Source organism: Homarus americanus, unplaced genomic scaffold (assembly GCF_018991925.1).
Source record: "Homarus americanus isolate GMGI-L3 unplaced genomic scaffold, GMGI_Hamer_2.0 scaffold47779, whole genome shotgun sequence".
Lineage (NCBI taxonomy): Eukaryota > Metazoa > Arthropoda > Malacostraca > Decapoda > Nephropidae > Homarus > Homarus americanus.
This window is the reverse complement of record NW_024722396.1, coordinates 1-13,021: the sequence shown is the minus strand read 5'-3', so window position 1 is coordinate 13,021 and position 13,021 is coordinate 1. Positions and strand designations below refer to the sequence as shown.

The 13,021-nt window shown below is 42.4% G+C and overlaps 1 non-coding gene across 1 annotated transcript; it reads right to left on the bottom strand.

Moving 5' to 3' along the window:
- Window positions 1–2,603: 2,603 nt before the first annotated feature.
- Window positions 2,604–2,767, bottom strand: LOC121862740. The gene has a single exon (XR_006088275.1). It is a non-coding gene; the product is annotated as a 5.8S ribosomal RNA (ribosomal RNA).
- Window positions 2,768–13,021: the final 10,254 nt, after the last annotated feature.

The following is a 13,021-nucleotide window of genomic DNA, read 5'->3' as shown; positions in this document are numbered from 1 at the left end:
AAGACGGGTCGGGTGGATCACCGACCTTTTGCACACCGCGAGAGCAAAACCGCCGCCGAGGCGGCGGCAAGCTCTTCTCGACGACCGTCGCAGGGCAGCCAGGACACCGGTGGTTCCCCCCGTCGTGCGGGTCTCCCCCCCAGACGAGCTGGGAGAGAGTCGGCGGCGAGGTACCAGTCCGACCGGGCCTTCGATGTCCCCGGCAACGGGTCGCGGTGACCTACAACGAGGCGAAATACCCCCGCCGACGCCAGCGTGAGTGGGGGCGCGCCCAAACATTTTTGGGTCGCTCAATTACAACACCCCACCCAGCCAACAGCCGACGAGCTGAATCCCTTCAGTTCGACCTTCGAGTTTCCACCCGTTTGGCTCTAAACGGTTTCACGTACTCTTGAACTCTCTCTTCAAAGTTCTTTTCAACTTTCCCTCACGGTACTTGTTCGCTATCGGTCTCGTGGTCATATTTAGCCTTAGATGGAGTTTACCACCTGCTTTGGGCTGCACTTTCAAGCAACCCGACTCTACAGAGAGGCCCTTTCCGACCGTCCCATCTGTACCCTCACGGGGGCCGCCATACGGGCCTGTCACCCTCCATGGGCAGTGGCCGCTTTCAAGCTTGACTTAGACGGTATGGGACGGCGTGCTGGACCCTCTGAAACGCAACACCCCTCGTGCCCGAAGACATCGAGGTTATGCGCTGGGCTTTTCCCGGTTCAGTCGCCCTTACTAAGGGAATCCCTGTTGGTTTCTTTTCCTCCGCTTATTAATATGCTTAAATTTGGCGGGTAGCTCTCTCCTACTACGAGGTCGATCGTGAACTCATCATCCTTAGGGGGAACATGTTCCCCAACCACGAAGCGGAAGACGCTCTGCCACCGACTTTCTTCACCACCCACATTACCACGTGCTGCTGCAAAAGACATACACAGGAAGGTTTGAGGGGCTTGTCGCGGGGGTACCAAGCGGCCATGGCGCCGGTACTCCCACCCCTGACTCCGTTCCTTCTTATTCTTAAGACTGAGAGAGAGAGAGGAAGGTTTGAGGGGCTTGTCGCGAGGGTACCAGCGGCCATGGCGCCGGTACTCCCACCCCTGACTCCGTTCCTTCTTATTCTTAAGACTGAGAGAGAGAGAGGAAGGTTTGAGGGGCTTGTCGCGAGGGTACCAGCGGCCATGGCGCCGGTACTCCCACCCCTGACTCCGTTCCTTCTTATTCTTAAGACAGAGAGAGAGGAAGGTTTGAGGGGCTTGTCTCGGGGGTACCAGCGGTCATGGCGCCGGCACTCCCACCCCTGACTCCGTTCCTTCTTATTCTTCTGCTTCTTAAGACAGAGAGAGAGAGAGAGAGAGAGAGAGATAAAGGAAGGTTTGAGAGGCTTGTCTCGGGGGTACCAGCGGACATGGCGCCGGCACTCCCACCCCTGACTCCGTTCCTTCTTATTCTTCTTCTTCTTCTTCTTCTTCTGACAGAGAGAGGAAGGTTTGAGGGGCTTGTCGCGGGGTACCAGCGGCCATGGCGCCGGCACTCCCACCCCTGACTCCGTTCCTTCTCATTCTCAACGAGCAGCTTAGGTGCTCGGCCCTCTCAGCAAAATCAATAGTGGTAAATAGCCAATAGGAAAAGTGTTCCAGCAGAACATCTCTCGCAGAGTCATATACACAGTTTTAATGCATATACGCTCATGTTCCGCCCTTACTCGGCCGCACCTTTGCCGCTTAAACTTTGACCTCTTTCCCCGTTCCTGCATGCCACAGCAGTGGCACTTGTTTATCCGGAGAAAGAGAGCGAGAGTCGCAGTATTAATTGGCGTGAGCGGCCTTTCCGGCTGCAGAACTAGTGCTCTATCCCGGCGAGCGCCGTTATGAGGCGCAACACCGTCTTTAACGCGTTTAGAGAGAACTCCCCCTGCCTCCCTCCCAGGCCTGTCATGAGATAGACGTGGACTCGTGGCGAACTCTCAAATAGAACTCCCACACCGCGTCTGACCGTGGGAGAGGGTGGAGGAGAGCGTGAGGAGGAGCACGGCGTCACCCAAACATTCTCGCCCCGAGGAGAGCAATTGTCATCTCTCTGCCTGCGCCACTACATGGTAGACTGCGGGCCCAGGCGCACTCATCAATTTAGGTTCCACTGCAATGCATGCCAAGCACTCTTTTCGAGGTGATAGACGAAATTCCGGCGGGGCTTACTTAAAAGATATCCGACCCGGTTTCGTTTCCTCTTCGTGGGATGGAGTGCTTCTTCTCCGAGAGAGGAGGAGGACGTGTGCCTCTTAGAACATGTGCAGCATCAGCCATGAGCGGCCGACGGCCATTCGTGTCTCTGTGGACAGCAGGCAAAAGAGCGCCTCCAGTTATTTGCGAGGGCGACAACTGTCGTCGGGACGGGACACACACACATGTGTGTGTGCCCGGCTTTGTTGTGGTTGAATGTGGGTGCGCCAAGTCCATGGACTTGCTAGTGATAGGCTTGTTTTTAAGGGCCCACCTGGCGCAAGGCGCGGGCGATTAAACCCCAAGGCGGAAGCTCGGTTCGGGTTATCCTCGTGTCGGGGAGACAGTCAGCAGGCACCGAACTCGCAGCAACAGATGGATGTATATTTCCGACCCTCGTAGAGGAGTGGCGGCGACAAGCTCATATGGCTGCCGCCGCCGCAATATGCGTTCAACTTGTCGATGTATCTGGTATTCTTGCGATTCACATACCGACACGCGGTTTGCTGCGGTCTTCATCGACCCACGAGCCGAGTGATCCCCCGTTAAGAATTGTGTATTTGCCATTTGGTCTTTTTGCGACTAACCATCACAGGTCGAGTCTCAATGAAAGGGTTTGACAGACATCGCCCAAGTTTGTGGTTTGGGTTTGGCCGGACGGCTTGTTGTTGTTTTTTGACACTTCAATTTCACTCTTTTTGGGTCAAGAGGCTTATTCGCCGGTAGTAAGGAACGGACGGGCAGCCGTCCAAAGCCCCGTCCGTCCTGCTCCGGTCTTCGCGCTCTCGCCCGAGTGTGGTCCACCCACAGCGTGGTACCTATTTTTGGTGCGGGGGCCGGGATTGTCCTCTTTCGCTGCTGGAGTTGCCAGAGCCATGGCCCCCAGTTTGGGAACCACTGATATAGAGGCTCTGGTTCTTCGTTATCAGTTTTTATGCTTCTAGGCCACCATCTGTGCGATGTGTTGTTGTTTTCCTCATTTAGTTGGTATATTATGGGATTCTGTTCTTGTTGGATTTTTTTCCCATATTGCATTTGCTTGGGTGTACATTCTAGTGTTGAGTGGGTCTATACCGTGTTCTGTGAGTATGTCTTGTACTGTTTGTGTGTATGGTGGTTGGTGTTTTGCCGCTCTTCTGAGGGCTATATTTTGCACTGCTTGAAATTTAAGTTTGTTTGTTCTTGCGATTGTGTTCAGAGGTATCGGAGAGTATTCTAAGTGTGGTCTGATCAGTGCTTTGTATAGGTGCAATTGCGTGTTGGTGTTAAATTGGCGGAATCTTCTGAGCTTTGTAAGTTGTGATTTTGCAATTGTTATTCTTTCATTGATGTGGGGGATTATTCCGTTTCTGGTTATCTTGAGTCCTAATATTTTTCCGTTGGCAACATATGGTATTTGTTGGTTATTGGCAATAATGGGGTAGGGGTTTGTTTTTGCTATGTCAATTATTTTGAGTTTTTGGACATTGGTTTTTATCTTCCATTTTCGTTCATAGTTGTTTATTATCTCTATTTCTCTGCTTGTTCTGATGGCCATCATTTGTTTGGATTTTCCTGGGTACCTGACTATCTGTGTGACATCAGCTGCGTATGCTCTATATGCCGATTGCCGTGGTTGCGGCATGTCTGCTGTGTATACAGTGTATAATGTCGGCGATATATTACTGCCTTGGGGAACTCCACTATGAAGGTTGAAAGTTTGTCCTAGATGGTTGTCGATGAATAATTTGGCCTTTCTGTTGTCTAAGAAATTGCATTGTAGTGTTGTGATATTGGAAGGCATGTCCAATTTGATCTGCCCGACATGGCGAGAATGGAAGCTTATATTCACGTCCAGCGGACGTGGAACGGAAGTACGCGTCCCCTTTGTCTAGACGTCTAGACTTGGCGAGTGTCTAGACGGCGATGCTTGTCAGAGAAACTTGGCGGACTCTGGGCGGCTAGGCTTGTCAGGGAACTTTGTCGTGGCAGTTGTACGGGAGAGTATCCACTACACCTTAATTCCCAAATGCATAAGGCCTCAAAATATCCCTGAAATTGGTCATACTCTATTTCAAACCACCCCAACTGTAGGGGCTTGTTTCGCTCGCCATCCCTCTCCCTTGTCCCCACCCAATATAAAAATTGTTCCTGTGCCACGAAAGACTGTCAAGAAGGGATCCAACACAGGACACTGGCTGACTTCCCTGGCATTGGACACCTATTGTTGGGGTGACTATCATGTAAAATTGAATTTTTTCTTCATCTCTGACCCAAAGAACAGACTAACTGCCCGAGCGGCAACTAAGCTGATAGGTGGTGAAATGTTAAAACAAAAATAAATAAATAATAAATCTAACATGGTTCATATTGAGGGAGGCACACGTCCTCCGCTTGTATCACCAATATCCCATTTGTGTTTTCTATAAGTACGAAATGATAATTACCATCTCCGTGATAAAAGAGCTACCACAAGTCAACTTGGACTGGGGCAGTGAGACCAAAGAGGGTGCTGTTAGCTGTACTAACGAGCCGATCAGTGGCGAAGAGAAAGTAAATTCTTGGGAATGACGCATCACGTCCCTCCCAGGCAGAATCAACACGGTAAACAGCATAAAGAAATAAAATAAAATACTTAATGATTGAAGTAACTATTTTATGAAATCCAGTATAATTAAGTGTAAATACAACTATGGATACATGTAAAGCACCTATTCTCAACTATTAATATGAACCTCAACAGGGTTCGAAAATGCTGGATCGTGGTGGGTGCCGGAGCACCTAGACAGATTCTGATTTGCCCCTCAAGGGACTAGTTTATTGGGCACCCCCTTGCATCCTGTGCAAGGCGAAGCTTGCAAAAGCGTTTACAGCTCCCAACAAGGAAGCATGCAAAATCTTAAATATTTGTTAGGGTCATGCCAAGGAAAGTATATTTCTGGATAACACCCTTCCCGTATTTGTCACAGGCTGGGATTCGAACACTGGACAATACGAGGTGTGTATGAAACATGCGGATTTTTTTTTTCTTTCTTCTTTTTTCTTTTTACTGGGAATAGCCCACCCAGGCACAGGTCATCGACCCACAACGGGGCCTAGGGGGCGAAAAAATAAGAGTAAAAATAAATTAAAAATAGCAAAGAAAAAGATTATAATAATCTTCATGAAAATTGTGACCGAGTCCCAGGTTGCTGACCTGACTTTCTGCCACATTTACACACAATTGCAGGGTCTCAATTGTTTCGCGTACTATTGACAACTCAATATGCATGTATTATTTCTCACTTTTGATCTTTTTTTTTCATTTTGTATGTCTTTATGGTTCTTTATTATTATCATTATTATTATTATTATTATTATTATTATTATTATCATTATTATTATTATTATTATTATTATTATTATTATTATTATTATTATTATTATTATTATATTTTTTATTTTTTATTTTTTTTTTTATTTACTATGAATTATTATTTTTATTATTATTTATTTATTTATTTATTTTAATTATTCATTTATTGGGCACCCCCCTACATCCTAGTGTAAGGTGAAGCGCAGAAGCGTTTACAGCGCCCAACAGGGAAGCATGCTAAGTTCATGATTGCCTTATGTCTCATGAGTTAAGGGTGTAGACGCCTGAAGAGTCAAGGGCATAGAAGCCTGAAGAGTCAAGGGCGTAGAAGCCTGAAGAGTCAATGGTTTATGTCATCAAGTTATTGGAAGCTCCAACAACTCCCTGAATACGAATTCGCAACTTTCGATTTACAAAAGGTACCTACTTTACTGCTAGGCGAACAGAGACTAACATTTTCGCCTCCCAGGCCCCGATGTGAGTCAGTGACCTGTGCCTGGGAATGCAAGTTTAGTTTCTTTAACCTATCCTGATATGGAAGGTTCTAAGTCCCGGAATCATTTTCGTCATTCTTCGCTGCACCGACTCTAGTGAATTGATATCCATTCTATAATAAGTGCAGCTTGGTGCTGGGAAGTGGCAGTGAGGTTACAAGCGTGATGTTGAGAGAGCTGCTTGGTGAGGGTGCTCAGAGGAGGACCAGCTTGTGGGTCGCCATGGTCGCTGGAGGAAGCGAGGGCCGCCAGGCAGGAGCGGAGGAGGAGGTCTTGCTTGCTGGTGGCTGTGGGTAGTAAGAGTGGTTACCACGAGGTGTGGGTCGCAATGGTTGCCGGCTGGAGCGAGGGCCGCCAGGCAGGAGTGGAGGAGGAGGTGTAACTTGAAGACTGGCTGTAGATAGAAAGAGGTAGGTCACCACGAAGTGAGATCTTATATAACGGAGGTAGGCGTGGCTTAATAGTTGACCTCCGTCATGTAAGGCGGCGCTGGTTGACCTAGACCACGAGGCATACACTGGGGAACTCGCGGGGTCGGCTACTCAGCGACAAAAGCGTTTGTAGGGGAGGAATCCACTACAATATCAAGAAACAAGCTGAAGTATGAGGAACAATAGTGTATCTGTATTATATATATATATATATATATATATATATATATATATATATATATATATATATATATATATATATATATATATATATATATATGTAATATTCAGAAATTTCAGAGTAATTTCAAATGCCGCGCCATGAGTGATACTGAGCGTTCAAGGTCATCTGAGGGGAGAGAGCGCTGCCTGCTCGTAGCGAGAGATTGCGGAACTAGGCCTATATGATATTAAATGTAATTTACCGAATTAATAATGATGCGATTCATGAAGTTAAGGGACTATTATTGAATTTGAAATTATTATAGATCGTTTAGCAGTCTGAATAATGTTACGGGTGTCCCAAGGAGTTATTAGTTAGGCGGAAAATATGTCACGTAGACCTAAGCTAACGCCTTGAGGAGACGCGACGCTGCCTCTCTCTCAGTCGCAGGGAGGATTCATACAAAACAAGACGTCCCTGCGAGTCTGTCACAGAAATAGTCACGTGGCCTAGTCACCTGTGCTGCGCTATTGCAGTATAACAAGTAAGTCTCATTCGATCTCAGACAGGGTTAGATAGGGCAGTGGTAAAGTAAACTAGAGCTAACAGTGAGTTCATTTCAGGGTTTCCGTCAGAACCCACTTGACTGGAGTTGACCGGAGTTGACCGGAGTTTGACTGCGAGAGATTGACTGCCGTTTGAGACTGCCGTTGATGATTGAGGGTGGCGATTGTCGCCATTGGACCGATCAGAGTAGGCCTATCACTGTTTAGCGGGGCACCAAAGGATCTCTTGAGGGAATCTAGCTGTCTGGGTGCCCAGCTGACGTCGGCTCACAACACCACATGTCCCGAGCCGCTTAGTGAAACCCTCTTGCTAACGGGAAGCCAAAGCTCCTCTCAACTGCACAAGGTCTGATTGGCTCACTCTCTTCCTGCCCATGGACGCACTGGGAGTACACTGAGGCTATCTGAGTATATTAATGGCCACACACTGAGACCGTGAGTCTAGGACTCTAGGAGATACCTAGAGGAACATTTTATCTTCCTTATTACGGGTGTAGTTAATACCATTTCTCAGACTGATATTATCTTGACGTGTATAGTTTAATATTTCTTAAATAATTTTGATAGTAGTGTTTTTTTTAATGTTTGTGTCATTAAGTGGAACCAGAGTGATACTGTGATTTGATTCTTTTAATGCATCTGATTGTTCTTCATAATTCTGATCTCAAGTATAACCTTGTTCCCCAGAGTAGTGGTTAAGTTAGGTTAGGAAGTGTGCATCTGTTGGGGTGCTATAATTTTGTTGAGTGCCCTTAAGGCCTATTCATTGTAGAGTATTTAATTTCTTATTTTTATTACCATTTCCTCAGTGACTGATATTATTTTGTTGAAAGCCCTTAAGGCCTATTCATTGTAGAGTAGTTAATTTCTTATTTTTTAATACCATTTCCTAAGTGACTAATATTATTTTGTGAAAGCCCTTAAGGCCTGTTTCATGTGTGCAAGCAACATTTCTTAATACTTCAAATTTATTGTTGCCTGAGTTTCTAATAATTTCTATATCATGTATAACTTTTATTCCCCAGAGTAGTGTTTTAAGTTTAAGTTAAGAGGTGCGCATATTGGTGTACCATTATTTGATTGTGTTTGTAGTGTTGGAGGGAATATAAGTGTCTAAATTTTACAGTGTGTCTCATTCATCCCAGTCACAGACGCTATCTTTCCACGGGTCACGGACAATTCATTTTGTTTAGTAGATTTAAGTGTTCTTTTGCTGGTTCGGGATTTTTCTCAAAGGGGCGCTTCCACTGCCATTACCATCTATTAATTTTAATAAACCCCAAGTCAAGTGAGAAATTAAAGTCCAGTAAATTCCGACCGGTTACATATATATATATATATATATATATATATATATATATATATATATATATATATATATATATATATATATGGGAACTTCGTGTTTTCTTCTTTCCCTGTGGTTATCAGCATATATGTATATATATATATGCAAGTAAATCACTGTAGGTGCACGTGATCTAGGTATATTCTGATAACCACAAGGAAACAAGAAAACACGAAGTTCCCAAGTGCTTTCGCGTAATTCACATCTTCAGGGGTGAGTACAGACTAAGGAGAAGTAGTTGTTGTTGTTGAGATTGTCGGACCGTAGTCCGACACGGGCCTTTGCCTATAGGCGGCCCGTTTGGTGGTTCCGGCTGGAGCTCCAGGAGCAGCCAGACCGGATTGGGATTGGAGGTGGTCCCACCTGCAGATTGGAGGGATACTGCAGGTTGCAAGTGTGAGCGGACCGATACGATACGAAGTCATTAGTTAAGAGGTGAAAGAAGATTATTAGGAATTGAAGAAAAAGTGGTGAAACTGAAATACAGTAGGAGTAGAAAGAATCTGGGCTCAACCAGATCGCTTCATCTTTCTTATTGGTGTTTTGTCTTTGTTCTGCTCCCTTGGGTCGTCAGACCTTTGTATTAATATTGGTTTATTTATATAATGCTGCTTATTATTATTATTTGTTATTGTTGGAGTTAGTGAGCCCGCCCAGGTCCTTGTGTAACTGGGAGGGTAGTCACTTTTTTTTGAGGTGTTAGTTAAGTGTTAGTTGTGTTAGTCTAAAGGTACACTGTATGGAGAGGCCTGCCAGGTTCTTAGTGGAGCTGGTTGGTCACTCTCATCTTTATTCCTCTAGTAATGTTTTATGTAGAAATGTGTATGTTGAGGCAGGAGGTGGTTCAATTACTTCTTCCTGGCTGATATAGCTGGGAGGGTAATCACATTATTATTATTAATATTATTAATATTTTTTTATTTTTTTATTTATTTTTTATTTAATTTTTTTTTGAGTTAGTGAGCCCGCCCAGGTCCTTGTGTAGCTGGGAGGGTAGTCACATTTTTATTTATTTATTTTTTTTTTTTTACTAAGATGTTAGTTCAATGTTAAATGTTAAATGTTAAATGTTAAATATTAGTTATGTTAGTCTAAAGGTACGCTGTATGGAGAGGCCTGCCAGGTTCTTGTGGAGCTGGTAGGTCACTCTCATCTTTTATTCTCTCTATTAATGTTTTATATGTATATTGGGGCAGGAGATGGTTCAATTACTTTCTTCCTGGCTGATTTAAACCAACTGTGTTCTTGGAATTCTTCGTTGTCTATATTATTTATCCAGTTTTGATATGTTTCTGTGTTAAGTTCAGTCACTTTTTCCAAATATTTACAGCTTTGTTGTGTATATCTACATTGATTGCTAAGAGGTTTGCTCTCTTGTGTAGCTGTTCATTATTGATGTGGTCTGTATATTTTATGTTATATATAAATCAGAGGGCTATATTTTGTACTGTTTGTAACCTTTAATGCATCGTTTTGATTAAGGGTGTTCAATGGAGGTAGAAATTCATAATTGATTTGACAAGGGCGATAAATCTTTTCTTTTTTGTTATTAATGCTAAGGTTCTAAAGCTTATATTTTTGATAATCTTATTCTTGCTCGTCGTTCTTTATCTTTTATATATATCCTCTTTTTGTTAAGTTTTAATCCAAGCATCCTATTCTTCAGTGTCGTATGGGCATAGTTCCTGGTCGACTATTACTGACCTTGTTTTAATCTTGGCTATTGGTATTATCTGAATTTGTTCTACTGTCCTGATTTTCACTTTTTCAAAATCATTTATGTTTTTTCGCTCTACCGTAGAGTGCCATAAATTGAGTTGATTTTCCTGGGTATGATACTATTTGAGTAATATCATCAGCAAACATTACATATTCGCTAAAGGGGGTAGGTTGAGGTGTGTCTGAGGTATAAATTGTATATAGTGTTGGAGAAAGGCATCCTCCTTGAGGTACTCCACTCTCAAGATTAAACATAGTTCCCATAAAGTTTCCAATTTGAATTTGTGCTCTCCTATCATCTAAATAGTTACACAATATTCTTAGCAAGTGTTCGTTAAGTCCCAATTTTAATATTTTATATTTTAAGTCTAAATGCCAAACTTTATCAAAAGCCTTAGAAACGTCCCTTAAAATTATATTGATCTGGTTCCCCTTGCTTTTTTCTATTGCAATTATTTCCGTTATTGTAGCTATTGCAGTTAGGGTATTTCTATTGTGCATAAATCCATGTTGTCTATTGTTAGTTTTCCCATGTTGTGTTAAAAGGCTATAAGTCTTGAATTTAATATTTTTTCCAATAGTTTCCGGTAATTTCTTATAAAGATATTGGCCTGTAGTTTAACATATTTCCTATTGTCCTTACCTCTTTTGTAACAAAATACTAGCATATTTTAGTTTGTCTGGCAAATCAGTTATTAAGCATGCGTTATAAATGTTTAATAGTGTATTTAAAATGTTTTCAGGTAGATTCATGATCATATTTCGTGTAATACCTGTGAGCCCAGGGCTTTTTTCTCAAATTTCCTGTATTATACCATTTTCCATATTGGCTTGATTATTAGGTAATAAGTTATAGTCTATATTGCCTCAGTATCTCCTATGTATTTGTCTTCCCATTTCTTCTTCTATCCTTTCTTCGTGTTCACTATCAAAATCTTCATTTTCCCCATCTGATATTTTAAAAACTTTTACCCATTCCCTTTTGAATGCTGACTCTTGTTCATTTTCCTCGTGCAATTTTGTTCCATTTTGGTCTTTAATGTATGGTGTTTTTTGCTTGTTGTGCCCCATCATCTTGTTTATGGAAGTCCAAAATGTTTTTGTGTCTTTAGTCATGTCAGCCGCCATTATAATATCATTCCATTTTTTTATTGTTTGCTTCCTTACATGCGTCTCTTAATTTTATCTGTAGTGCTATCTGTGTCGTATATAGCCATCTGTTACTGCCGTGTCTTTCCATATACCTGTTTATTTTATTGTAATGGGTTTGGATTAATTTAACTTCTTCTGGTAGTCTGTTGTTGGGTAATGTTCTAAAGTGTGAAGTAGGAGTGTGTTTGGTTATAGATGTTTTTATTGCTGAGTGCAGTCTGTCCATTTCTGAGTCTATATCTTCTGTTGTTTTCCCTTGTAGGTTAATCGAGTGGTGATTACTAAGTCGTCTTTGAAGCTGTCCCAGTCTGTTTTACTCATTTTCAGTCTCTTTTTTATTGGTATCTGTATGGGGCTTGTTGACAGTGTTAGTATAATTGGCAGATGGTCACTGCCTGTAAGAGGTCCCTGTATTATATGGTAATTGAAAAAGGCTTTGTTGTTGGTAAAAATTTTGTCTGGTGTCGATTGTGTATTGTGATTTCTCCAGGTTGGAAAGTTAGGACCCAGATGATTGATTTTCCCTAAATTTATTAATTGATTAAGGGCGTTTCCCACGACGTTATTATTTGTATTATCAAAAAACCTATGTCTGGCGTTAAAGTCTCCTAAAATGTACATCGGATGACTATTGTTAGCCAATTTTAATAGGTCTTCTATAGGTAAGTAGGGTCGTCTCGGTGGGAGATAAGTAGTAGCAATAATTACGTCTCCTTGAGTTGTATTTATTTTTATTGCTAGAAATTCATCCTGGAAGTCATCAATTAGTTTAAATTTTAAGTTTCTTTTAACTGCTATCGCTACTCCGTCATTTTTCTCGCCCGATTTATTTCTTTGGTTTACATAATAGTTAAAGAGTTTTATGTTGTTGTTTTCTGTCTCACCGTGACTGCTTATTAGTATAATGTCAGGGTCAATTTCTTGATATATATTACTTAGGTTAATTCTCTCGGTCTTCCAGTTTCTTACGTTGTGTTGTATTATTCTTAAAGTTCTTACTGTTTGTCTATTGTCCATTATTTCTTATACTTGGATTGTGGCAGTTGGAGTGGAGACCTATCATCCTGTTTCCCACTTCTGACTCTTCTAAACTCTGACGGGTCTACTATTTTAAAGTCTTTGGTCGTAATCTTTAGTTTGTCCGTAGTAATTAGTGACCAGACATAATCTTCACTTAGGGATTTTTCTTGATATGTCCACTTGTATATCCCTCCTTCACAGTTTTTTACTATTGTCCCTCCTGTTGGTCTCGATGTTGGGATTCCATGTTTTGTTGTAGTGATAACTTTTAATCCAATATCTTCAGCAGATTCAGGTTGTATATTGTGTTCAGTTTCCATCTTATCTTCTCTCCTCCTACTCCTTTGTCTTATAGTCTGTCCTTTTGTTATTTCTATCTTCTTTTTGTCACTTCTAGTCATTTGTCTGGGATCTCTATCAGTCGCTTGTGTTCCTTGTGTATCAGCTGTTGCTCCTTGCTCAAACCTTTGTTTGTCTAGCTGTAGTCTTTCTCTCAGTTCGCTTGCATATGTTGCCTGAAATAGTTTTTCGGATTGTGGATTCTCTGGAAATATCATCTCTGGTAGGCTATTCAATTTAAA